This window comes from Balaenoptera physalus (assembly GCF_965194825.1).
Source record: "Balaenoptera physalus genome assembly, chromosome: Y".
Taxonomy (NCBI): domain Eukaryota; kingdom Metazoa; phylum Chordata; class Mammalia; order Artiodactyla; family Balaenopteridae; genus Balaenoptera; species Balaenoptera physalus.
Window position 1 is genome coordinate 4,630,724 of NC_138904.1, and position 24,430 is coordinate 4,655,153.

A 24,430-nucleotide genomic window follows, 5' to 3' on the forward strand; every position below is an offset into this window, starting at 1 on the left:
ATGTATCAGTTGACGAGGCTATGGGGCCCCGTCATTTAAATGCTAGTCCACATGTGGTTTGTTTTAGATGTGATTACATTGAAATTAGCAGACTCTGAGTAAAGCAGATTACCCTCCATAATGTGGTTGGGCAGGGGATGGTGGGATGGTGGATGGGTCATATCTAATCAGGCGAGGGCCTTAAAAGCAAAGATGAAAGTTTCCCAAAGAAGAAGCAATTCTCTCTCAAGGCTGCCACATAGAATCTCTGCCTGAATTTCCAGCTTTCTGGCCCACCCTGCAGACATCAGACCGGCCAGCTGCCACAATCACATGAGCCAATTCCTTAAAATAAATCTCCAGATGGATACATACATACAAATACATCTATCTATAGTTATAGATGTAACTACTATATGTAACTGTATGTAACTACTATAGATCTTTATCTATACAATAGCTAATTGTAATTCTATTGAATCTCTCCATCTATCTATCTATCAAAATCTGCCTCCATCTCTCTATATAGCAAGAGACAGATTTAGCTATAGATAGCTATAGATAGATAGACACAAATTCCCTGATCTATACATCTGTATCCATAGAGATCCTCTTGGTTCTGTTTCTCTAGAGAACTTGACTAATTCAGGCTGGGAGACCGACAAGTAAATAGACAATGTGAATGCTCTGTGGTGGGTCTCAGCACAGCACAAGGTGCTATGGGAATGTACAGAACAAAACTGCTCTTTTTGAAGCCCGGATTGAATAAGCTGCCCGAGAAGACGGTTGAAAATGAGATCAACCTTTAGGGGGTGGACACAAGGGTCGGAACCCCCAAGGACACAGATGAGGGACAACTAGAGGATTAAGAAGATAAAACAGTGTGATGTGAGAGAGCATGAAAGCCCAGGGGGAGAGCTCTCCGAAGGGCAGGATTCATCCTATGGGAATACCACAGGGAGTGTGAGTTAAGAGACTGGGAGGTTTGCATCTGGGATTTCAGGAGGGTCTTGGCACTGCATGAAACTTAGATGCAAGGCAGGGCCATGGAGGTGGCTGGAGGGGAATGATGGAGAAGGTCCTGTGGGTGAGAAGAGCCAGAACTCAGTGAGTGCCGTTCCCCAGAGGTGCTCAGGGCAAAGATAAGCGGCCACGCAGTGGGGAGCAGTGCAGGGTAACGGCGGCCTCAGGGAAGGGCCGGATGGTGGAAGAGACGGCGGGTGAACAGGCTGAGAGAGCACAGGTCCTCGGTGTAAAGGTAAATGGCCTGGAGGTGGGAGAGCAGCGAGAGGCTGGGTCAGGAGCCAGGGCGGTGGGCCAGAGCTCAGGAGACGCAGGCGGGCGCGATGACCAGATGGGCCCAGCTGTCCGGGGCTTCTCAGGAAGTCCTGGTCCACTGGTCTCAGCCTCAGATGCACGTTGGAACCACCCGGGGAGCTTTACAGATACTGCTGCCAGGGTCCCACCCCCAAAATGCTGTTGTCACTCGCCTGTCTCCCTCCGTCATGATTTATGTGCCAAAGACTATCTTTCATCATCACCAAAATTGTGCTCATGCATCCCCGTGCTGGCTGACGCTGTTGACTCACTCCCAGGATCTACTGAGACCAGCAGCTCCCCGGGGACATTGCCCTGTACACTGACTACGTTTCTTCAACCCCCGGCAGGGCTCCAATAGACAGCCTGGTCCCCAAAGCGTCTGTGAAAAGGAGGCAGGGGAGTCCATGTGGACACGGAGGGTGTGGACGCCTCCAAAATCACACGAGGGTGAGTTACCCGATTACCAACCAGCCAGCCACCCACAGAAACTCCCCTGAAGGCATCTGCTCTTGAAGTGGACGTGGGCGTTGCACCTCATGGTCCACAGATGGCCTGGTGTTCCACCTCCCCCAAGCCCACAGGGGTCACTGTCTCTTGGCAGCTGTATCAAGGGTGACTCTACCATAGTGAGCAACCAAGGGGGTATGAAAGAATGTCCCCACGGGACGCCCATTCTAGGAACAAAGGCAGATCTCCCAGCTCTTTGGAACAGATATCTTGGCAAAAGCTAATTAGCCTCTAAACCCTAATCACAACTAAGGCACACAATCTACTGCATCTGATAACATGAAAGGTACAATCATAGTTTCTAAGCACAAAGCACTTTCACCTGTTTAAGCAAATCTGAACGGAAAAAAAATATATCATTTTATAAGTTTTCTACTAAACACCCGTAGCTCTAGACAACAGATTCTGACTTAGCTCAGCGATGAGGTGCCATTCACCCAACCTTTAGCCATACTGTAACACCAGGTTTTGGAAGGCACGCTGCTACTTAAAGCTAGAAGTTGATACAGTACTTGCTTAGTGCTGTGGAACACTGCAGAATGCAAGAAGGGGCCTGCAAAGGGCCTCTTAAAATAAATATTTCCTTTTCGGCAGAAAATATCATTGTAGGGTCCCCATGGGTAGGGGAGTGGGCACTGCACAGTAGATGGGCTGACACTGCATCTGAGAGTGGAAAGAATATATCCAGCATGCAGAATAGACTGGGCTTCTCCTATTGGGCCGTACGTGCTGGGCCTCTTTGCATTCACCTTCTAAAATGAAACTTCCCCAGACAATAATTATTCTTGTTTTCAAAGAAGAGAATAACCATTGCTCTCTTGGTGGCTCCAAACTCAGAATTTCAGGGTCTAATTTAGACGTACTCACTTAACAAGCCAAGCTTTTATCCATAAAGTAAGACTAGAGGAAAAGAGAGAATGATTTTTATGATGGGTGGGGTCAATGGACGTCACAGAAACTTCTAGATGCAGCCCCAGTCTTGCACCCCTAGGGTCAAGGCTGCACCACCAACAAGATGGTGGTCCAAGTTCATGGGGCCACTTGGTGGATCCATTTACATAGGTGGTGCTCCTGGAGCTTTACAAAGCAGCTCCTATATAATTCTGGACATTAACATGCTCAAGGAGACTTGAGAACAGCCCTTTTGAAGTAAGGTTCAGCATCACTGTCTCAGCTACTTCCTTGGGGAATTCTGAATGTGGGTTCCATTAAAAAAACAATACAGCATCAAAGGGGCATCCTACCACTGCTTCTTTGGAGATTTCACTCCCACATGATACCTCTTGGATGAGAATCAAAGCTTTTCGTGTACCTACCATTCTAGGAGCCAAAATACCAAGGTGAAAACCCTCCCATGTGATTGTTTGAGCACAGAATACAAACAAAATAATTAGCAACTCAAAGGGCATTTCAAACACGCGCCAGCACGGAACCATGCGAAACAGGGAAGATTCCTGTTTGTAAACTCCGACTACTCAGACAGACTTTAAGGATTCATATCCTAGGCAACAGAAATGTGCTCTGTAAAAGAAATCTTTCCAGAGGCTTTTCCATCTTTGCCACGGTTAAGCTTACATGTAAATAAACGAGGAGTTTCTTACCTGTCTACCAAGTGGTCCTTCTGCAAATCAGCTCCCTGCTCTCCAAGTCACTCCACGAATGAGGAGAAAGAACCAGATCTCATTGTGGGCACCACAGGCTGTCCTCCTAGTGGAAGGGCAGTAGAAACTTCAGCATCAAGCCTTCAGAATGTAGACGCCAAAGTGTCAAGTGCAATTATCTAAGAAGAGAGGGCCTGGTGTAAAACATCGATGCCCCGCAAATAGGAAAATGGCATCTTTGACTGAGAGTCAATAGTACACACATTCATGGAGTTTCTTCCCCAGAATAGAGACTGTTTCTATGTTGGCACACATCTTTTGTACCTTAAAGAATGATCGATGGAACATATTTGAGACACTGGAGTGCGTTTATGGCAGTCATAGGATAAGTCATTATTTCCATGCGCTGTGGTTTGAGTTTGTGACTTTGGACACATTGATCATTAAGGCAAGGGGAGATACAAGTATTGACAAACTCTCAGCAGCACCTAAGCTATGACATCCCAGAGGTGGCTACCTGGGGCCTCTGCTTGGGGCCCCACGTGATGGGGCTCCCAGGTCAGTGATTCGAGGAACCAAAGGCAGGTAGACTCTCCATCACCTGGGGCTAGAATGCTGAGGCCCTTACCCTGCCAGGCCATAAAAAGCCCCACCACGGCAAAGAGAGTCAGCACAATGAAAAAGGCATGGGATCTGTATGGAGAATATGAACCTGGGCTCTGCCATTTTGCAGTGTGGTGGCCACGGACTTGGCAGGAATATGGAGAAGGACCTCCTGGAAATTCTTGGATTCCAGGCCCTCGAGACCTCCTGTCCTGGCAAAACAAATTCTCCACATGGCCCAGCCCCACTAGCCTGGACACCAAAGTTTAGGGCCAGGGTACTAGGTTGTCGTGAAATGGTCCTTTCCCCTGATGAGCCCTCATGCAACAGGTGGCCATTAAACATTGCTTAAAGGATGTGAGGCATTCAGGAATATCCCATGGCTATGGTTTCCAGAAGATTCCAGTAAGAGAGGAAACTCTGTCCGCCTTCTTTATTTTTCAAGCCCAATTCTGTAGAGTGCACTGCAGTCCTCTGTACATCATGAGGTGTGACATCCTAGAGGCCCTTTGGCTTTTCAGTGATCTCTTTGATGGAGCCCAAGATGGTCTTCATGCTGAATTCCATCTTCAGTGGGCAATATCATATAAAGTTCTTTCTGAAAGAAAAGGGAAAAGAACCAGAATCAACAATGGAAACGTATCTGTTTTACTCTGTGTTATTTAAATTACTGGAATAAAGAAAGTAACCTTAAGTTTAATTTTAGTTTTAGTTTGCTTTTAATAAACTTGTCCAGATTGAATTTACCACTAAAGAATGAGAAAATAGCAATAATTGACTCCATTTAGGTCAAATGTTGGTAATGATGTTTGATCAAAGGCAGATTATCTAACAAAGGAACAAATGACAGTGATCCTCCCAGATTAAAAACAACAACAAAGAAGACATAACAAAACCAAAGGGAAAAAAAAAACTTTCAAGAATCAATTCTGGGCCATCTGAGCCAAGGAATATTTTTACAGATTGGGATGGTAAGTCATGACAGTACTATGAAGCTACCTAAAGCAAAAAGGTAAGGCTTTTGATACAGCTGAAAATGTGAACTGTATTCCACAACTTTGGTTTCCTGTCTCTTGATAAAGCAGCCTGCATTCAATCCTTTCCCAAGTCCATCCGCCAGCCTCATGACCTCTGAACTTTAGATGTCCAGGATTGCACCTCAAAGTAACGCTAAATAGGATTGCTTGCTAAAGCTCTGGACTAGCTCATTGCAGACACTGCCAGGATCACATATCAAGGAACAGGCAGAGGATAAGTATCATTAGACATGAAACAAAGACTCAAGACTCATGGCTGAGAGTTGCTTCTAGCTTAATACTAAGTTATTTAACATTTACTGTTATAAAATGTTATAACAATGTTATAATATATAAAATATAATGTAATAATTTAATGTTATATTATATAATACTGTTATTGTCCAAAGTATGTCTTCTTGCAGCTAAATCAGCAGGCAATTGGTACAATTTGACCGTACCAATCAATACACTGTGATTAAAATATTTCAAAATAAATACAATGCAGGATTTTTGGAAAGTGCCATTTTTTATTTTGTTTAGTTCTTCAGTCATGGTCACTGCCCTCCCCAGCCCTGATCTAGATAACACTAACAAAAATATGTTCTCCATGACTCAGCCTGTTCTAGACATACTGATGAAGAGATCAGAGGGAATTGTTAATTACAGGGTTCTAGACTGTAAGTTTGTTCCACAAACTCCTTGCAGATAAAAATGAAAGTGATAAATTAGCTGTCACCACTTTGGAGATAAAGACAGTGGCATCTCAGTGTCATGGGCATCGCTTTATAGGCACAAATGGCATATTTAAGGAATGAAATACGAAGGGGGGAGATATGCACAAACGAAAAATAAGGTCGCTGAATTCATCATGGGTGAGATATTCCTTGGTGTAAAAAATTGGTTGTGCAGCTGTGATCCTGCAGCAGTGCCTGTATAGAAATGTTTTAAATGTATTTTTAAATGCACATGCTCCTAGAACCATTTTATTGAAAGATGAAACACAGCATCTGGTCTCCTGCTCTGTCACCCTTCTCATAGACAGATTCAAGCATCTCCAGATGAGTAATATCCATGAATTCTGAGGTTAGTGATGGAAATTGATACTCCATCCCTGCTGAGAACCAGGAGTGACTGCAAGTCCAGGACTAACTAAAGGCTGGACCCCAACAGTTCAGGCTGGTCCTCACTAATGGTTTCAGGGTGAAAGGCACATCTTTAACATTGGTACCACTGTTATAACTCTTCATTTATTTTTATCTTGTTTATTATTTTTCAATATACTTTTAAAATTTCCCCATAAAGTCTTTTCACCAATTTTTTTTCTATTCATTACTAATCCTTTATATTTTGGGGACTTTTGCAAAAGATATTTTCTAAAAGCGTGTGATCTAATAATTGCCAGCATATAGATATACAAGTGATAGTGAATATTTATGTTGTATCCAGCAACCTTGATAAACCCTCATCGATTCTAACAATTTATCTAAATATTCTCTGAGATCTGAGGTTTTCAAGGTAGACAATGAATAAGCTCTGAAGGATAACAGCCTCTTCCTTTATAATATTCATACATTTCATTTTATTTTTTCTTATATCATTGAGCTGTCCTTTAGTACTGCCAACACAAAGCTGAATGGGGGTTGTAATAGAAAGCATTCTTACTCCTGATCTTAAACAGGAATACTTTTACCTTTTCACTATCAAATATAATACTGAGTTTCAACTCAGTTTTGTTTTTTTTTTTTGATAGATATTATTTGTCAGTGTAGGAAAGTTATTTTCTATCCCTAATTGCTAAGGATCTTTGTTTTTAATAAGTCAGGAAGAGATATTGACTCGATCAAATGATTTTTCTTCATCAGTTAAGACAATCATACAGGTTTCCCCCTGGTAATTAATAGATTGATCTTTCTAATGTTGATACAGGTTTGCATTACTAGGATGAATCCATTTTTTTCATGATTACTATTCTTTATAGCTTGCTAGATTGTTAATATTCTGTTTAAGGTGTCTGTCACTATATTTAATAGGATTTATTCTCCTTGGATAATTTAGTTATTAAAGTTAGGCAGTCTCAAAAAAATGAGTTAAGTTTGTTTTCTTTGTTCTCTGGAAGAGTTGTAATAGTTTGGAATTACTTGTTGATTGTGAGATTTAACACATAAAACCATAGGGCACAGGATTTTCTCTGGGGAAAGTTATCGTTTGTTTGTTTTTGTTGTTGTTGTTGTTTTTACGACTCAGTTTTTATAGTTTATTTCTTCTTGAGTCAGTTACATTTTTCTAGAATTTTGAACGTTTAAGTTTTCAACTTTATTGCTATAAAGCTGAAAATGCTATCATTTTATTATCTTCTTGACCTCAGAAGCATCTATACTTTAAAAAAATAGTTTATATTTGTTCTCTCCCCCCACCACCTTCTCTTTTCCTCTCCTCCCCTCCCCTCCCCTCTCCCACTCTTCCCTTCTCTTCCCTTTCCTTCCCTCTCCCCTGTCTCTCTCCTATTCAGTCTTGCCAGAAGTTTTCCAGTCTTACTAATTTATTCTTTCTGACTTGCGGAAGTTTTATCTGTTGTTCTTTTCCTAACTCCCTGCGCTAGATGCTCAACTCATTGATTTCCATCCTATTTCTGTCCTCATATAAACATTTAAGGCTTTAAATTTCCCTCTCAATACTGCTTTATTGCATTCCCCTTTAAAAAGTATATAGTGTTATTATTGTTTATCTATATTTTCAGTTTCCTTTATGACTTCTTTTTTGACCCACACAGTTGTTTTTTTTTTTTAAGTGTGTGCTTTAAAATTTCTATATGGAGATTTTCTATTTATCTCTTTGTTCCTGATTTCTAACTTAATGCATTATGGGGAGAGAATGTGACATGTCCTATGAGTGTGATGAGATTTATCTGATAATCTGCTTTATGAACTGTGTTCAATTGTCAAAATTATTCCTTATATTGTATTGAGATACATATCTTTCATTTGCAGGCTGCAATGTCCTTTCACTAACATGAAACGCATGATTTCTTTTCATTGTATTTTCTGTTTTAAAAATTTCCACAATATAGGGCAGCTATTGAATTGCTGAGCAATGTAAAAAAAAATTCATTCAAGTATGTTGATAGAGTGCTTAGTACATGCTCATTACGGCTGTACACTAGGCATTAAGAATACAAGGATGACAGAGACTAACACAGTGCTTGTTCCCATGGACTTAACTTAGCATCTAGATGGGCAGAGAGATTAAGTGCTCACGTAGTTACTTAGTTACTGTTGTGTTAAATGTCACAGAGGGAAAGTACAGTGTGCGATGACGCAGGTTCTTTCTGAGATCAAGCACAGTGGCTATAGCATGCGAGTCATCGCTGGCTGTACTCAGAAGTCTCGGCACAGAAACACCGAAGAGTCACCCAGTAATATGACTCATCAAGTACAGGTGTATCCCTCTAGCCTGCTGTGTCTCTCCTCCTCACCTCCCTCCTTATCTCCACCAGTTCCTAGTGATTTGTCCTCTTTTCCTTTTCTCCCACTTAACCGTTCCTTTTTTGGTTCCTAACCACCATAGTGGTCTTTCTCTGAAAACATGTTACGTACTGGATGCTCGGGACAAACCTCCACAACTCTGCAGGTATGATCTGTTCAGTAGAGTTTCTGATGTCACTCACACTCCAGCAATTGGTTTTTTCCAAACCCAAAGTTACATGGTTTACCAAATTTTGCTCTTAACTGAGGATGTGCATATATAAATATGAAAGACTATTTTAAGTAGTTACCGTGCTCTCTGTTATTATAATGAATGCAATCACAAAATGAGGTCCAAAGTAAGGTTATTTCCATTTCTGTCATGTTCAACATCAACATTCATTTATATTGTAGTTGTGTGAGGTGTGAGATTATGTGAGGTTTTGTGTGTGTTTTTGTTTGCTTGGTTGGTTTTGGTTAGACTGATTATGCTGAAGGCTCATATTGCCACGCAGTCAATTAAAATGTCTGGTTATTTTTGTTTTTACCATCGATCAGCCCTGTCCCCGCAAGCTGGTACTTGAGTGGCTGGTGTATTTGAGCAAAACGTGGCACTTTGCTGCTATCGGTTTCCATCTTGCTAGATTCATTCCATTGACCCAGGCCAGCAAGTCTCCTCTGGACCTTGTTTTTTCTTTTCCCTTTTTCATTCCTGGTTTCTTTTGGTCTCAGTTGTGTCATTCAATGTATTGGCTAATCACTACTTTGCACCCCTGATCAGCAGGCTATCCCTTTCCTTGTCCAAGTCTCCCCAGTTGAAATGGTCAACAGGAGAGGGCCAACAGGAGAGCCAGAGAGAAACATACTATGAGAAACATACTCCAGCTGGACATCCATCCCTTAATCATCAATTTCAATCACGTTAAGTTGATCTTGGTTGATCCCAGTCCTCAAGGCTAGGACTGAAAACACTGTCAAAATCCTGCTCAGATGGAGATCGTGTCCTTCAAGTCAACTGCATTTCTTGTATTTATTAGTCAGTCCAGTGAAATGAGTCTTGTCTGGCAGGACCGTGACTCACAGTGATCTCCACTTTCTTAGTTAAGTGCTCACCAACCGCCTTTTTAAATACTCCATCTCCAAATGACCCTCAGGGGGGACATTAAGCTCACGTTCCCTCAGCGATCTCAAGCGAGTTCTAATCACCAGCTCCAGCCTCCTCTTCTCAACTGTCCCCGCTTGACCTCTTCCTGGTATTTTATATTGTCAGCCACCCCATCTTTCTTGGTCACACATTTGTGCAATTCATCTTCTCCTTGGTCTTTGAAAAATCAGAACGTGTGTTCACTTTCAGTCTTGGGGATGGAAATCTCTGCTGTCTTATAATGATTTCTCAACATTGCCAGTGATGATTAGTCCGGACAATGTGTAAGCTCTTTTGAGAAGCAGCTTATCCAGGCTAGAAAATCTCTCCTCCATAACTAGGTTTCCCTTATAACCTCCTTGTGGTCTTAGGATTTTAAGGTTCTTCTAAATGTTAATTTCACAATTACCTGTAATTACCTGACTTCTCAAAGTCAGAGAAGAGGAAGCAAAAATGAAAGTCCAAGAGATACTCTCCCTTGTGAAAAAACTAGTCAATGGTTCTTAACACTATTTAGGTGATGGTACACCCGGCATTTAAAATACTGTCTGTTTATACAGCAGAAGCTAACACAGCATTGTGAAGCAATTATACTCCAATAAAGATGTTAAAAAAATTAAAAAAAATAAAATACTGTCTGTGAAACGCCTTGATATAATGAAACACTATGATTATTGGTAGCTATTTTCATCTTACAATCAATTTGGCCAGCCGAAGGTATAATATATGACAAGAACTCTAAAGCAGGGGTCCACAACCCCGGGCCGCAGACTGGTAGTGGTCCATGGCCTGTTAGGAACCGGGCCGCACGGCAGGAGGTGAGCAGTGGGCGAGTGAGTGAAGCTTCATCTGCCGCTCCCCGTTGCTCCCCATCACCTCCATTACCGCCTGAACCATCGCTTGCGTTACTGCCTGAACCATCCCCCACCCACCCCTGGTCCGTGGAAAAATTGTCTTCCATGAAACCAGTCCCTGGTGCCAAAAAGGTTGGGGACCGTTGCCCTAAAGAACATATAAAAACTACAGCTATGAACAAATACATATACCTTCCCAGCACAAGATATCAAAGTCATCCCATTCTGGGGTTTTCTGCTAACACAGACATACCTCAGAGATGTTGCAGGCTCAATTCCAGACCACCATAATAAAGTAAATATCGCATTAAGAAACTAAGACAGATTTTTTGTTTCCCAGTGCATGTAAAAGTTATGTTTACACTACACTGTAGTCTATTAACTGTGCAATAGCATTATGTCTAAAAAACAATGTACATACACCAATTTAAAAATACTTTATTGGGACTTCCCTGGTGGTCCAGTGTTAAAGAATCCACCTTCCAATGCAGAGGATGTGGTTTGATCCCTGCTCAGGGAACTAAGATCCCACATGCTGCGGGGCAACTAAGCCCAGGTGCCACAACTACTGAGCCCACATGCCTCAACTAGAGAGCCCGAGTGCCACGAACTACAGAGCCCACACACTCTGGAACCCGTGCACCACAACTAGAGAAGAGAAAACCCACACACCACAACTAGAGAGAAGCCCATGCACCGCAATGAAAGACCCCACGTGCCACAGTGAAGATCCTGCGTGCCACAACTAAGACCCAATGCAGCCAAATAAAAAAATAAATACATATTAAAAAATAAAATGAAATAAAAATACTTTATTACTAGAAAATGCTAACCATCATTTGAGCCTTCAGCGAGTTGTATTCTTTTTGCTGGTGGAGAGTTTAAGATGTTGCAAGAATTACCAAAATGGAACACAGAGAGTCGAAGTGAGTAAATGCTGTTGGAAAAATGGTGCCAATAGACTTGCTCAATGCAGCATTGTCACAAATCTTGAAAATTTGTTAAAAAGCGCAATATCTGTGAAGTGCAATAATATGAGGTCTGCCTGTAATTGCTTGCTTCCTATTTATTTATTTATTGAACAGAGGAGGTTAGTACTTAAAAATAAGAGAAGGCGGGGACTTCTCTGGTGGTCCAGTGGTTAAGAATCCACCTTCCAAGGAAGGGAATGCAGGTTCGAGCCCTGGTCGGGGAACTAAGATCCCACATGCCATGGGGCAACTAAGCCCATGCGCCACTACTACTGAGCCCATGCACCCTGGAGCCCGTGCACCACAACTAGAGAGAAGGCCGCGTGCCACAACTAAGGCCCGACACAGCCAAATAAATAAATAAATAGATAAATATTTTTTTTTAAAAAAGAGAGAGAGAAGGCAGAGGATGCCAAACAATTAGGAAAAAGAATTATGAGAGGAAGTATTTTAAATTGAGACTATTTTGTTATTCAAGTTAATTCTGGTGAGTTGTGAAAAGACAATGGCCATCACATAATTTTAGAAGCAAGGATCCAAGGCAAACTTGGTGTGCACAGGACACCTACTAAGCTAGGTGGGTCCCCAAAGTTTCCATTACCTACTTGAGACAAGCAGTTACCTGAGTGGAGCTAGTTCTCACCTATTGTTCTACTTTGGGAATTAGTGGCTTTTCTGAAGGAAAAAGTCAGTAAAATCCATTATTTATTTCTCATACCCCCCGATCTCTATTTCATAAAAGGATTAAAGACAATGTCAGATTCACCTAAACAAAGACAAATGTTTGCAGAAGGCAGACAGATGTGAAGTGCTCCAAAGCAAAGGAGAAGTAGTTAGATGCCATGGGATGGAGAGATTTTTGATTTCTCAAGTTTGTTATTGCCTATATATTTCCCCCTTACAGATTACCACTTAAGTCCTTAAATAATTAATGAGTGTATATTCCTTTTTTCCAGGAGTATCATGGAATTGGCACTCAGGAATGACTGTCAAACCATAGCTTAGTTTTGGGGACAAAAAAGCAAGAGACACATCAAGAGATGGAAAGGACACTGGCAGCTATAAAGAATAAATAAGAACTCTAATTTCCTGAGCCCTGGGCATGGGGGGGGCTGTGTGTGCGGGGGGAATGGCTAGAGAGTAACACTCGGCCAGCCCTGAGAAGAACCTGTGAAGGCCTCCCATATTTGGCTAGCAAATCCGAAAGGACACAGGTAAGGTCTTCTCTCTGAGTTCTGGCTATAATATTAACTCAGAGGCCCTTTTGTTACTTTTCCTATTTTGAGATGCCTTACCTCATTCTTGGCTTAAGACTTCCTAATACTTCTCTTGAAAATCTCTGCAAAACTTTTATAGTCCTTAGTTGCTTATATGCCCCTCCTGTCATATTAAGTCCATGGTCTCCTGATGTCTAAGTTCATTTAAAGGGCTTCTTCCTGATTTCTTTTGAAATGCCAGCCTACTTGTATTCACTACGATTATTTGCCATTGTACTGTCATGTTCTCATTTTTGAGAAATGCCTGTCCATTCTCTGTTCTTCCTCCACACATAAATAAATGAGTTCTTTTTGATTGTCATCTTAAACTTTTTTTTTTTTAAAGAAAGCCACATCTGTCTCTGAAACTGAGACTTCCCCATAACATCCCTGTAAGCCCATGAAAAGATTGTGGATTCCTCCCTGGTTATGTGACCCTCATGTTATTCCTGTCAAATCTTCTTTTGCATTATCTTCATTTTTTCCTGCTGTATTTCCCCTTCTGTTTGTGAGAGTACCAATTATACCTACCTTGCACACTCTATGTCAGTGTCTGTTGTCTCCTAGCATTTTTTTCCTGTCAGCACTTTGCATTATAATACGTCCCTGCTGACAGTTAGCAGGGGTCTCCCTGCCTCAAAAATCCAGCATTTTTTTTTGGAAGGGTGAAAACAATCACGCTTTCTGCTCACCAAGATCAGCACTGCAGGGTCGTTACCATCGGTAAATTCTCCTCCATCATGACATGTGTGTGGTCTGCACCTCACAAAGGTGCTGCATCTGAATGTTTCCCTGACTGATCCTGCTTCTTTTCTGCATCCTGCCCTTTGGTCCCCACTTTGCCTTTTCAAGCAAGGTTTTGCCTTTGGGGCTTTACCACCTATGCTGAAGAATATATTGGAGGTGTTCCCTCTCCCTCAGTATGTTCCCTTCACACTGCCCAAGTTTTACTTCAATTGGCAGCGTTTCTTCATATACTGGGGTTCAGCATCTGTGTGGTTATTCACCTCATCAAAGATGGGATTTAATTTTAATCTTTTCTTTCTCTTCATTGTTTTCCATTCCTTTAGTCAGGAAAGGAGAAATATCAATAACTAGGTTTATCAATGGAAAACTTATTTTTGTTTGTTCCTAAAATTGTGAAGGATAAAATGAATATAACATGCTTGTTCTCCCTATTGTAACTGCTGTACAATTTCATATGGATTTCTTATATGTTTTTAATATTTTATTTTATTTTGGCTGCGTTGGGTCTTCGATACTGCACACGGGCTTTTCTCTAGTTGTGGCGAGCAGGGGTTACTCTTTGTTGCGGTGCACGGGCTTCTCATTGCAGTGGCTTCTCTTGTTGCAGAGCACGGGCTCTAGGCACCTGGGCTTCAGTTGTTGTGGCGTGTGGGCTCTAGAGTGCAGGCTCAGTAGTTGTGACGCACAGGCTTAGTTGCTCCGCAGCATGTGGGATCTTCCCAGATCAGGGATCGAACCCGTGTCCCCCGCATTGGCAGGCGGATTCTTAACCACTGCACCACCAGGGAAGTTCTCTGTTTTTAATATTTTACTGTGTGGTCCATTTCCCCTACTAGACTACAAACTCCATCAGTATTGGTCCATCTTGCGTATGTTGGTTGAGCGAGTTGAATCAGCCCAATTAGAGAAAAGGTCTCGTGATCTGCTCATTTCATACAAGTCCTTGGGGTAGAAGGAGCAATATAAATTTGGTCACATTTACTTTTGTATACAAAACTGACACTATTAGGATGACTGACATCATTCTATATGACTGTTATTCCCCTCCATTTTCAAAATGAGCTGCTATCAGGTCTACTTCAGATTGACTCCATCTGAATATGAACAAGTGCATTTGACATTATGAGTGTAGTTTGGTCAGGTTCTAGGAAGGACTTTTAATTTCCTTTGTTTCACTTTCCATGGAAGCCTTTCTTTCATGTCCTCCTGTTTATTTTTACAAACCCAGAGATACCTGCTGGACCACGAATAGACTCAGCTTGGTTATACCTTGCTTCATATTTTCGGCATTCTCTTCCATCGTCCTGTAGATAAATAATATCAGAGAATTCGGGAACAGGAAGTAATCTTAGAATCTGTCAACTCCCGCTCCTTTACTTTACAGGTTGAGGAACAGAGGCCAAGATGCTGCGAGACGCATGTAAGTTCTCACAGCTGGTGAGCAGCAGAGCTCATTTTCCTGAGATCCAGCCTCATGTTCTTTCTACTACACCCCCCTTCCTCTGTTTTGAACTTGAGCATCAGCTGAGTAGAAAAGTACGTCTGATGTAACTGCAATTGTGTCCTTGGAAATATACAGCATCACCCTCGCACTCAACAACTTGTTGGCAGGGATCCAAACTTCTGTCTTACCTCCCAAGTAAAAATAAAATATAATGTATGTCATTAGCACAAATATCACATTTAGGTAAATTCAGGGCACACTGAAGACTTCATGTTCCTGGTGATGAACGTCTTTTTTTCTTTCACGTAGATGTCCTTTCTTTATGTTTACCACAGTTTCAAATTCCTCTCTTTGCAGAAGATGATATACTATGGCAGAATATTTTTACTTTGTCACTCACTTTTTTTTTCTATTTTAAATGATTTCTTAAAAATATATCAAATAAATGGTGAAAATAATGGTCTGAGGAAGGTTATCTAAGCAGCTGATTTTGGCGGTCACAAAAAAGACACTTAACTGCAGGGTAGGCAAGAAAAAATTCTTAAAGACAGACCAAAATTCAAGTGCAAGTGATTTGGGTTTGGGTGGCTAGCTGGATAATAAGAGCCAAAATGCAACTCCATCTGTGGGAATCGAAGAGAAAAATACTTTCCTTGAGCACAAGAGTACCGGCAAGCCGTGTACTGCAGAAGCATGATGTCGAAAGGGTAAGGGACTCATGATATTGTAGGCACTCCCACAAACCTAAGCCCGATGGCTTTGGCAGCAAAGCAGAAGAGAGAAAAGCCAAGCAGAGGCAAATGTGAACAAAACAAGCGACAGAAGCAGCCATCCACACCACCCTTATAAGCACAAAGAGGCAATAAACCTGTCAGCGGGGCTTTCCACGCAGAGTCTCCCCAAGCCAAGATGTAGGAACAATCAAAGGAGGTTTCCAGGCTTACGTTCTTTATGCCTGGTGCTAAGCTTCCTGGGACAGCCACACATCCCATGTCTCCTATCTGATGGTCTCTGCCCATTTTGGGGGCACACCAGTCCTAATGTTCTAACTTGACGTCTTCAGTAGGACAGGCTGTCCCTGCAATTGCCCGCCCCTGTGGCACTGCCATTTCTAGCGAGGCGAGGTCTCCCTCTGCTTCCTCCCCAGCTCCCCTCGGCTGCTAAGAGGAGACCCAGTTGCTACTCTCTCCCTCTCTGGAGCTTGGAAAATCCTTCCCTTGTTCTGATGGACATGTTGGAAACAGTTAGCAGGGGGTGGGGGGGAAGAGTCAAACCTCACAGAGTGCTTTTGGATAGGAGAGAGAGATTAGGAAACTGGAACTTAGTTTTCTAACGATGCCTCTTTTTAGAATTTTCTATTATTTGACTAGAGACTGACAAGGTTGGTTCTAAGGAGTGGTTTTTCTCTTCACTAGAGACTGAGCTGGGCACTTCATGCTAAGAAAAGACATGGTGCTTGTTCTTGAAGTGCCCCCAGGCCACTGGGATAGACGGACAATAGACAGTGCTCAGGGCTGTTAAGTAACAAATGGTGGAACGCCACCAGAGCCCAGAGGGGAGCAGCCAGTTCAACCTGGGGTTAGGGAGGGGCGCTTGAAGGAGCGACCTCTTGAAGGGGCTCAGGATTTAGACCTCTGTCTAAGCATTTCTCAGGAAGGAGAAAGAACAAAGTTGGGAAATAACACCATGTGCATGTGTGTATATATGTGAACCCTGGCAGGATATTTGGTCCTGTCCAGAACATCCATAAGACATTTGGTCCACGCCAAAAGGTCCTTGATATTTGGTCTGTCCAAAACATCCTTCAGCATATTTGGTCCATGCAAAATGGCTCTGGACAGGACCAAATATCAAGGACCTTTGGGCTTGAATCAAATCTCTCCATGGAGGTTTTAGACAGAACCAAATATGACGAAACATCAAGGACCTTTTGGCATGGACCAAGTATCTCCGTGGATGCTTTGGACAGAACCAAACATGAGCAAGTATCAAGGACCTTTTGGTGTGGTGCAAATGTCTATGGATGTTTTGGACAGGACCAAATATGACCAGATATCAAGGACATTTTGGTGTGGAGCAAATGTCTTACGGAGCAAATGTTTTATGGATCCAATGTCTTTTCTTTAAAAATATTAATTTATTTAATTAATTTTTTTGGCTGCATCGGGTCTTAGTTGCTGCACGCAGGATCTTTCATTGCAGCGTGGGCTCTTCATTGTGGCACACGGGCTTCTCTCTAGTTGTGGCACACAGGCTTCTCTCTAGTTGTGGCATGTGGGTTTTCTCTGTCTAGTTGTGGTGTGTGGGCTCCAGGGCACGTGGGCTCTGCAGTTGTGGCGTGCAGGTTCCAGAGCATGTGGGCTCTGTAGTTTGTGGCATGCGGGCTCTCTCATTGAGGTGTGCGAGCTCAGCAGTTGTGGCGTGTGGGCTTAGGTGCCCCGCGGCATGTGGGATCTTCGTTCCCTGATCAGGGATTGAACCCACGTCCCCTGCACTGGAAGGCGGATTCTTTACCACTGGACCACCAGGAAAGTCCCTATGGATCCAGTATCTTAAGGACATTCTGAAGAGGACCAAATGTCTACTAAGTCAGTGAACATAGGGTGTGAGTTGATAGGAGTCAGTAGACTTTCACTGGGAGTCAGTAGATTCTGCAGTGCAAATGTGGGTGGGTTTGGAAGTGGGTGGGTTTGGAAGCAGGACTAAGACAGCTGAAGTTCTCCTCTGCCTGCTGCCCCGTGTCCCAGATGAAACAGGAGCTCTGCCCCCAGTTTCTGCCGCTCTGAGGACAACCACCACGCAAGGCCGGCTGCTCCCCTGGGTCCGTGCTCTACCTTCCACCAACCAGCTGAACAATCTCCATTTTCATCTAGGACTTGGTTTTTCCTCCTCCTGCATTATATCCTCATTTATTTATGTATTTAATGAAAACAGCAGTGAGGAACAATGTAGAACTGACGTTGAAGTCAGGATTTTGGCTCCCGACTTTCCATTGTGTGACTTTGAGGAAATGACTCAACACCTGGGGGCCTCAAGTCTTCCCAAAAATGAAGCGGCGATTACAATACATCTCCTGGGATGAAATGAAGTTATCTATGACCAGACATAACAGGTGACCAGCGAGAAGAAGCTTATTGCTGCTCCCAAGTGAACGGTGATAAACAGAAGCGCTAGACCCGGGGTCAGTGAGACTTTCCCATAAAGGGCCAGAGAGCAAATATAAGGACCTTTGGGCTCCATTTCAGCTATATCTGCAGCTGTGGCAGGAACACAACCATGGACAATAATAACTAAGGAATGGGCAGGATTGTGTTCCCACGAAACTTTATTTACAAACACAGACAGTGGGCCGCAGTTTGCTCACTCCTGTTCGATCGATAGAACGTTTCCTTTGGGTCATGATATCCGGTTTATGTTATTAGGCAGTTCGTCTTAGTTGCTATCACACATATAACATCAATCCAGCAACCCTGTGGGGAAGGTATTAACTGCCTTTCCTTTCGCAACAAAAGCCTAGTGATGCTAAGAAATGGACTGAAACTGACATGACCAAGCTGGCTGGAAAATGAAACCCCCTTGTGCTTAATCTCCGTGCCCGGGAGCCGGTTCCCTTATGGTGTTTCCTTCCTAACTTGGTGCTTAATGCTTCTTGACGACGCTGATGTTCTCTGAGGAAGATAGATGTCCATCCTTCCTGTGGCTCTGATATTTCTAATCCAGCCTCTTTCTTCAGGCCACCTCTAGGCAGGCTGGATTTTGCATTTTTCTTTGCAGGCCCTTTCAGTGCACGCCTTCTGGGCTTTCTCTCCTCTGTTCTGTGTGAATCCATCATGCCCTACCTGCATGGCACTCACAAGTTTTATTCTCTTTGCTGGTGACTCCCAGTTTTTTAAGTTTCCACATTAAGTGGTGACTGCCCCAGAGCAGACTTCTCAGCCCTTAATTTAATTCTGCCTGGAGAGGAGATGTACGGTGGGGTCTTGGCAGCTGGGGGAGGAGGTGGTGTGCAAACTCTCTGATTCGTAGGGGCTCAACGGCCCATCTCTGCCTCGGGTCTGAGGCTGCAAATAAAATTCGCTTTTGGGACATTCGAAGGCAGAAGAAAATACAACGTGAACCCAATTTACTTTCTTCTGACACCCCTAAATCTGTAGTGCATATTTCCTAGTCTTGACCACCCTCGAGGGCCGGCAGCCGCCCGGGATGTGCGTGTTGTTGGAAAGCCCAAGAGAGAACTCTAAATTCAGAGCCAGACGTCACCACACAAATATCAAAAAGTAAAGGTGAAGTTCAGACCACAGCCCTCGGCAACTTCCCAAGTTTTCTACTTCCTGGTGCAGTTATGCCTTTCACATGCTGTCAAGGGCGTCCCTTCTTCAGGGGACAATTTATTGTATCTTTATGAAAGTACAAGTTCACTTCTTTCTGTCTTCTTGGGCCCAAGGGGGCAGTCGTAATCCGCCAGAGGTTTCGCTGTGATGAAAGTCTAACTGGGAGAGTGTGTGGGTCCCCTGGGCCGTTTGGGGTTGGAGCCGGCAGGTGTGCTCTGGATGCGAGAGCTGAGTGACAAGGGACACACAAGCCCCGGCCAGCTGGTGGGGCAGCTGGGTTGCTGCCACCGGTGGCTGGGGTGGGGGGGAGGGGGGGACTCCCAGGATCTCTACAGGGACGAGGCCGCCTCCAGAGTGGCCAGCCTGGGGACAACTTCCTGAAGTCTTTTGACACACCAAAAGCACTCTTAAAATAGAACTTGGAGATGTACCAGGCCCATTAATTTTAAAAAACACTAGCCCTTTAATAGCCAGAAAGCGATGACATGTAACAAGGATGTAACGGCTGGAAAGGCACTGATTTCTCCATTCTGTGGATTCAGTGGGCATGTTGTTATTAAACCACCCAATTTTTGTTCAAGTGTTTCTGGGATTATGCTGGCGAAGCAGAGCCCTTGGGTAAGCAAACTGTGGAACTCAGCAAGTCCTTAGATAGAATTCTGGTCCTTGAGGCAGGGTTTTCCATGGATTTACAGGCAGTGTTCTCCTGGTCAAACCCTGGGTTTCCTGGAGGACAAAAGAATTTGGGTGGTTTTCTAGCCTGCGGTGAAACAATTCAATTAATGTAGCAGGAGAGGGGTGGGTATCTCTCTGCATGTTACTAGTTGACTCTGATTCAGGGACTCTTTTACTTATTTATAGGAATTTAGAGAATGGTAGGAAAACCCTGAACTAAAATTTAACCCAAGTAAAACTCCTTAACACATTTCCCGTTTAATTTTTCTGCAGAGCACTTAGAGCACTATATATTTTACTCTTCTTTAAAAAAAAAAAACTTGGGCTTCCCTGGTGGCGCAGTGGTTGAGAGTCTGCCTGCCAGTGCAGGGGACACGGGTTCGAGCCCTGGTCTGGGGGGATCCCGCATGCGGCGGAGCGACTGGGCCCGTGAGCCACGGCTGCTGAGCCTGCGCATCTGGAGCCTGTGCTCCGCAACGGGGGAGGCCGCGATGGTGAGGGGCCCGCGCACCGCAATGAAGAGTGGCCCCCACTTGCCGCAACTGGAGAGAGCCCTCGCACAGAAACGAAGACCCAACACAGCCATAAATTTAAAAATTAATTAATTAATTAATTAATAAAATTTTTTAAAAAATTGGGTTGGCCAAAATGTGCCTTTGAAAAAAAAAAAAAAACTTAACAGCTTTACTGAGATGTAATTCACATAAAATTCACCCATTTCAAGTATACAAGTCAATGGCTTCTGGTAGATTCACAGAGTTTTGCAACCATCACCACAGCCAGTTTTACATCAGTTTCATCACCCCACAAAGAAACCCTGTTCCCTGTAGCCATCACCCCTACCCATCTGTGCCTCCAGTCCTAGATAACCATTCATCTAATTTCTCTCTCTGTGGATCTGCTGTTCTGCACATTGCAAACAGACTCACACAATATGTGTTCTTTTTGTGCCTGGCTTCTTTCACTGAACATAATGTTTTCTTGGTTCATCCACACCGAAGCATGTCAGAGCTTCATTCTTTTTATGGCTGAATAATATTCCATTGTATGGACAGATCATATTTTATTTATCCAGTCATCCATTGATAGACGTTTGGGTTGTTTCCACCTTTTGGCTCTCGTGAATAATGCCGCAATGAACATCTGTATTCGAGTTTTTTTTGTGTGTGTAGATGTCTTCATTTCTCTTGGGCATATACCTAGGAGTGGAATTGCTGAGTCATGTGGTTATGCAATTTTCCCCACAATAACAGAAATCGGGGAGACTTAATGGTGAGAGGTAGACGGAACAGGGTGGAATTCAGGAGGTGCTGCAACCTTGCGCTTTGAGATGGTGGCTGAAGTGTTGTTATTCCCAATTCATTAACCACTTACTTTGCAAAGATTCAATATTTAATGTAAAACCATACTTAATGGGAAACCATAAAAAACTAGAAGACAACATATGAGCCTATTTATACGATCCAGAAGTTCTTTTTTTTTTTTTTTTTTGTCTGCGTTGGGTCTTCGTTGCTGCACGCGGGCTTTCTCTGGTTGTGGTGAGCAGGGGCTACTCTTTTGCAGTGCTCAGCCTTTTCACTGCAGTGGCTTCTCTTATTGCGGACCACAGGCTCTAGGGCACACGGGCTTCAGTAGTTGCGGTGTGAATGCTTCAGTAGTTGTGGCTGCAAGCTCAGTAGTTGTGGCTCACGGGCTCTAGAGTGCAGGCTCAGTAGTTGTAGCACACGGGCTTAGCTGCTCTGCGGCATGTGGGATGTTCCTGGATCAGGGCTCAAACCCATTCCCCAGAACTGGCAGGCGGATTCTTAACCACTGCGCCACCAGGGAAGTCCTAACCAAGATTTTTTTTTTTTCTATTCTCAAGTCCCCTCGTATGATGCCATTGGTGGTCCAGGCCCCTGATGTTTTTTTAGGCTTCTAAAAAGCAAAGGAAGGAATCTTTTCAGTACACGCCATTCTTTTATATTTCTCTGCCTAGGCAATGAGCACATACCTGCTGGGTTTTTTGAAAGGGAGATTGGGGTAGATAGGGAAGAGATTTGTGGAGAGCTTGAAAACTTCAGCAAGACTTCAAAATAGCAACAATGTTAACAGGGATGATCTCCAGATGGTAGAGTTACTGGTGATTTATAGTTTTACATGATGTCCTATTGGTTCCAAGCTTTTTACGATGAGAATGGATGACTTGTGTTACAAACAATAAATGAATAGAAGTTATTTTCTTTGCATGCTTCTCTTCTCAAGTGGATGGAGATTGTGCAGAGAGCAGGAACTCAGCCTCCCATTTTGTGTCTCAGCCTGGTGTGTGGAGTATTTGGAGATGCCCTAAAATAGCTGTTGATCCAACAGGGTAAGTCAAATTTCAATCCTACTCTTCCATCCATCTAAAAGTGTAAAATTATAATAATGATGCACAGTCCCTCTCTATAGCTCTGCTTTTGTGCATTCTCAGTCAGCAACAATTCTGAGAGCAAAGACGACTAAAAAAAATCCTTTCTCACACTTCTCCTGCAGACTTGGATATGCTACTTATTAAGAGTAAGTAATAAGTAGCTTTTCTTTGTTTAGTGAGTGCTTCTGTAGCACACTGTATAATTCTCAAGGAAGCCTAACATATAGGCATTATAAGTGGGACTGTCCCCCTTTACAGATGTGGGTAATGTAAATAGATTAAGTAATTTGCCCATGATGATATACGTGATAAAGTATACTACCAAATTTTCAACTGTTTAAACTCTCTCCCTCTCTCTCTCTCTCAGAAATATATATATTTCCGAAGTCTCCTTTAAGGCCCAAGTCACTATTATGTATCCACCCTGGAGGAATTATGCTGTAGGGAGGCCGTTGTGTTGATGTAAATTGTTTCTTAATCTTTGTCTGTCCATCCTCCTCACCGAGCTTAGTTAAAGCCTTTACATTTCTGACTTCAGTGGGTGCCGTGGCCTCCTAACTCACTTTGCAGCCTTAATCTCAGCCCTCTCCACTCTGCCTTGGGCAGAGGTCTGTGCTGGGTCCCCCTGGAATTCCTGACTATTCCTGTCTGGCCCATCCCTACGTTGTTCACCAAAGTGCAGATCCTCTGGGAAGCTTTCATCAACCTGTATTAGTTTCCTCCTGCTGTTGTAACAAATCCCCACAAATGCTGGCTTAAAAAACACACAGCCCTTGGGCTTCCCTGGTGGCGCAGTGGTTAAGAATCCGCCTGCCAATGCAGGGGACACGGGTTTGAGCCCTGGTCCGGGAAGATTCCACATGCCACAGAGCAACTAAGCCCGTGCACCACAACTACTGAGCCTGCGCTCTAGAGCCCGTGAGCCACGACTACTGAGCCCGTGAGCCACAACTACTGAGCCCGTGAGCCACAACTACTGAAGCCTGCCCGCCTAGAGCCCATGCTCTGCAACAAGAGAAGCCACCACAATGAAAAGCCCACACACCACAACAAAGAGTAGCCCCCGCTCGCTGCAACTAGAGAAAGCCCGCGCGCAGCAACGAAGATCCAATGCAGCCAAAAATAAAAATAAATAAATAAATCTATTATTAAAAAAATCCCAACACAGCCCTCATCGCAGGATATTATAACTGCTGGCTTATCTTTCTCCCTCTCTTGAGTGGGAACTCCTAGCAGAGAGGGGTAGGTTGGCATATTTGTAGAGGAATGAATGAATGTATTACTGTGCTTATTTTTGTGTTGACTCGCATTTTTTCCACCGGTTGAAACTGGGTTCAACGAACTTTGTAGGATGTGAAGAGCTCACCAAAATTTTCTTTTCAGGCAGTTTTTGGCATGCATCCCCACAGAGATAAAGTCACTACAACCAAGATTTATAGCTTCTTTTCTCCGTAAAGCTTTACGACTTTTTTAGCTACTTCAGTTAGAATATCTAGAAATTGGTCTCCGGGCAGCTGAGCTAGGTCGTAGCTAAGGAAACTGTCTGAACGGGTTTGCCAGGGAGTCCACTGGTTTATCCTCGCTGTCCTGCTAACTATTACTGATGCCCCCTTTCACTCCCAATTTTGATGATAAATTACAGTCGGTCTACAAATATTAATATTTTTAACATCAAATACATCAATTTGCTTGGGGATAAAAAGAAAAGGGGGAGTAAGTCAACAAAGTATCTGTAACAACCCTAACTACACACTTGTTACTTCCTTTAAAGCTTTCAACAATCCCCATGATTCCTGAAAAAGTTAAGGACAAGAAGAAAATTATTACCGATTTTCTTCTAAGAAGTGACAGGTGTTCAAGCCAGCCTCAAATGTCAGTATTTCCACTTGCACATTTTGTGTTGAAGGACTGAGATTCTTTCTTACACTCTTGTTGGCTAAAGACTGCCAAGAAGGGAACTCAATTTCATTGACACGTGGCTGCAGAACTCTCTTACTTCCCGGGAAGTACAGAAAATGTTAGCTTTGGACAGGGTCCAAATGGACGGGCAACACGGGTGCAGGAAGACCAAGGTGAATGGAAAACCAACTGCATCCTTGAAGGGAGAGACGGGAGGGGAGGAAAGC

At 43.3% G+C, this 24,430-nt stretch overlaps 1 protein-coding gene across 3 annotated transcripts in view; it reads right to left on the reverse strand.

Moving 5' to 3' along the window:
• LOC309653444 (pseudouridine-5'-phosphatase-like) overlaps window positions 1–24,430 on the reverse strand; it is a 449,022-nt gene that overhangs the window by 308,850 nt on the left and 115,742 nt on the right. For all 3 annotated transcript variants that reach the window (XR_014259160.1, XR_014259161.1, XR_014259162.1), the window contains exon 4: window positions 3,408–4,608. The gene's annotated coding sequence lies outside the window, so the exon portion shown is untranslated. The remainder of the gene's footprint in view (window positions 1–3,407; window positions 4,609–24,430) is intronic.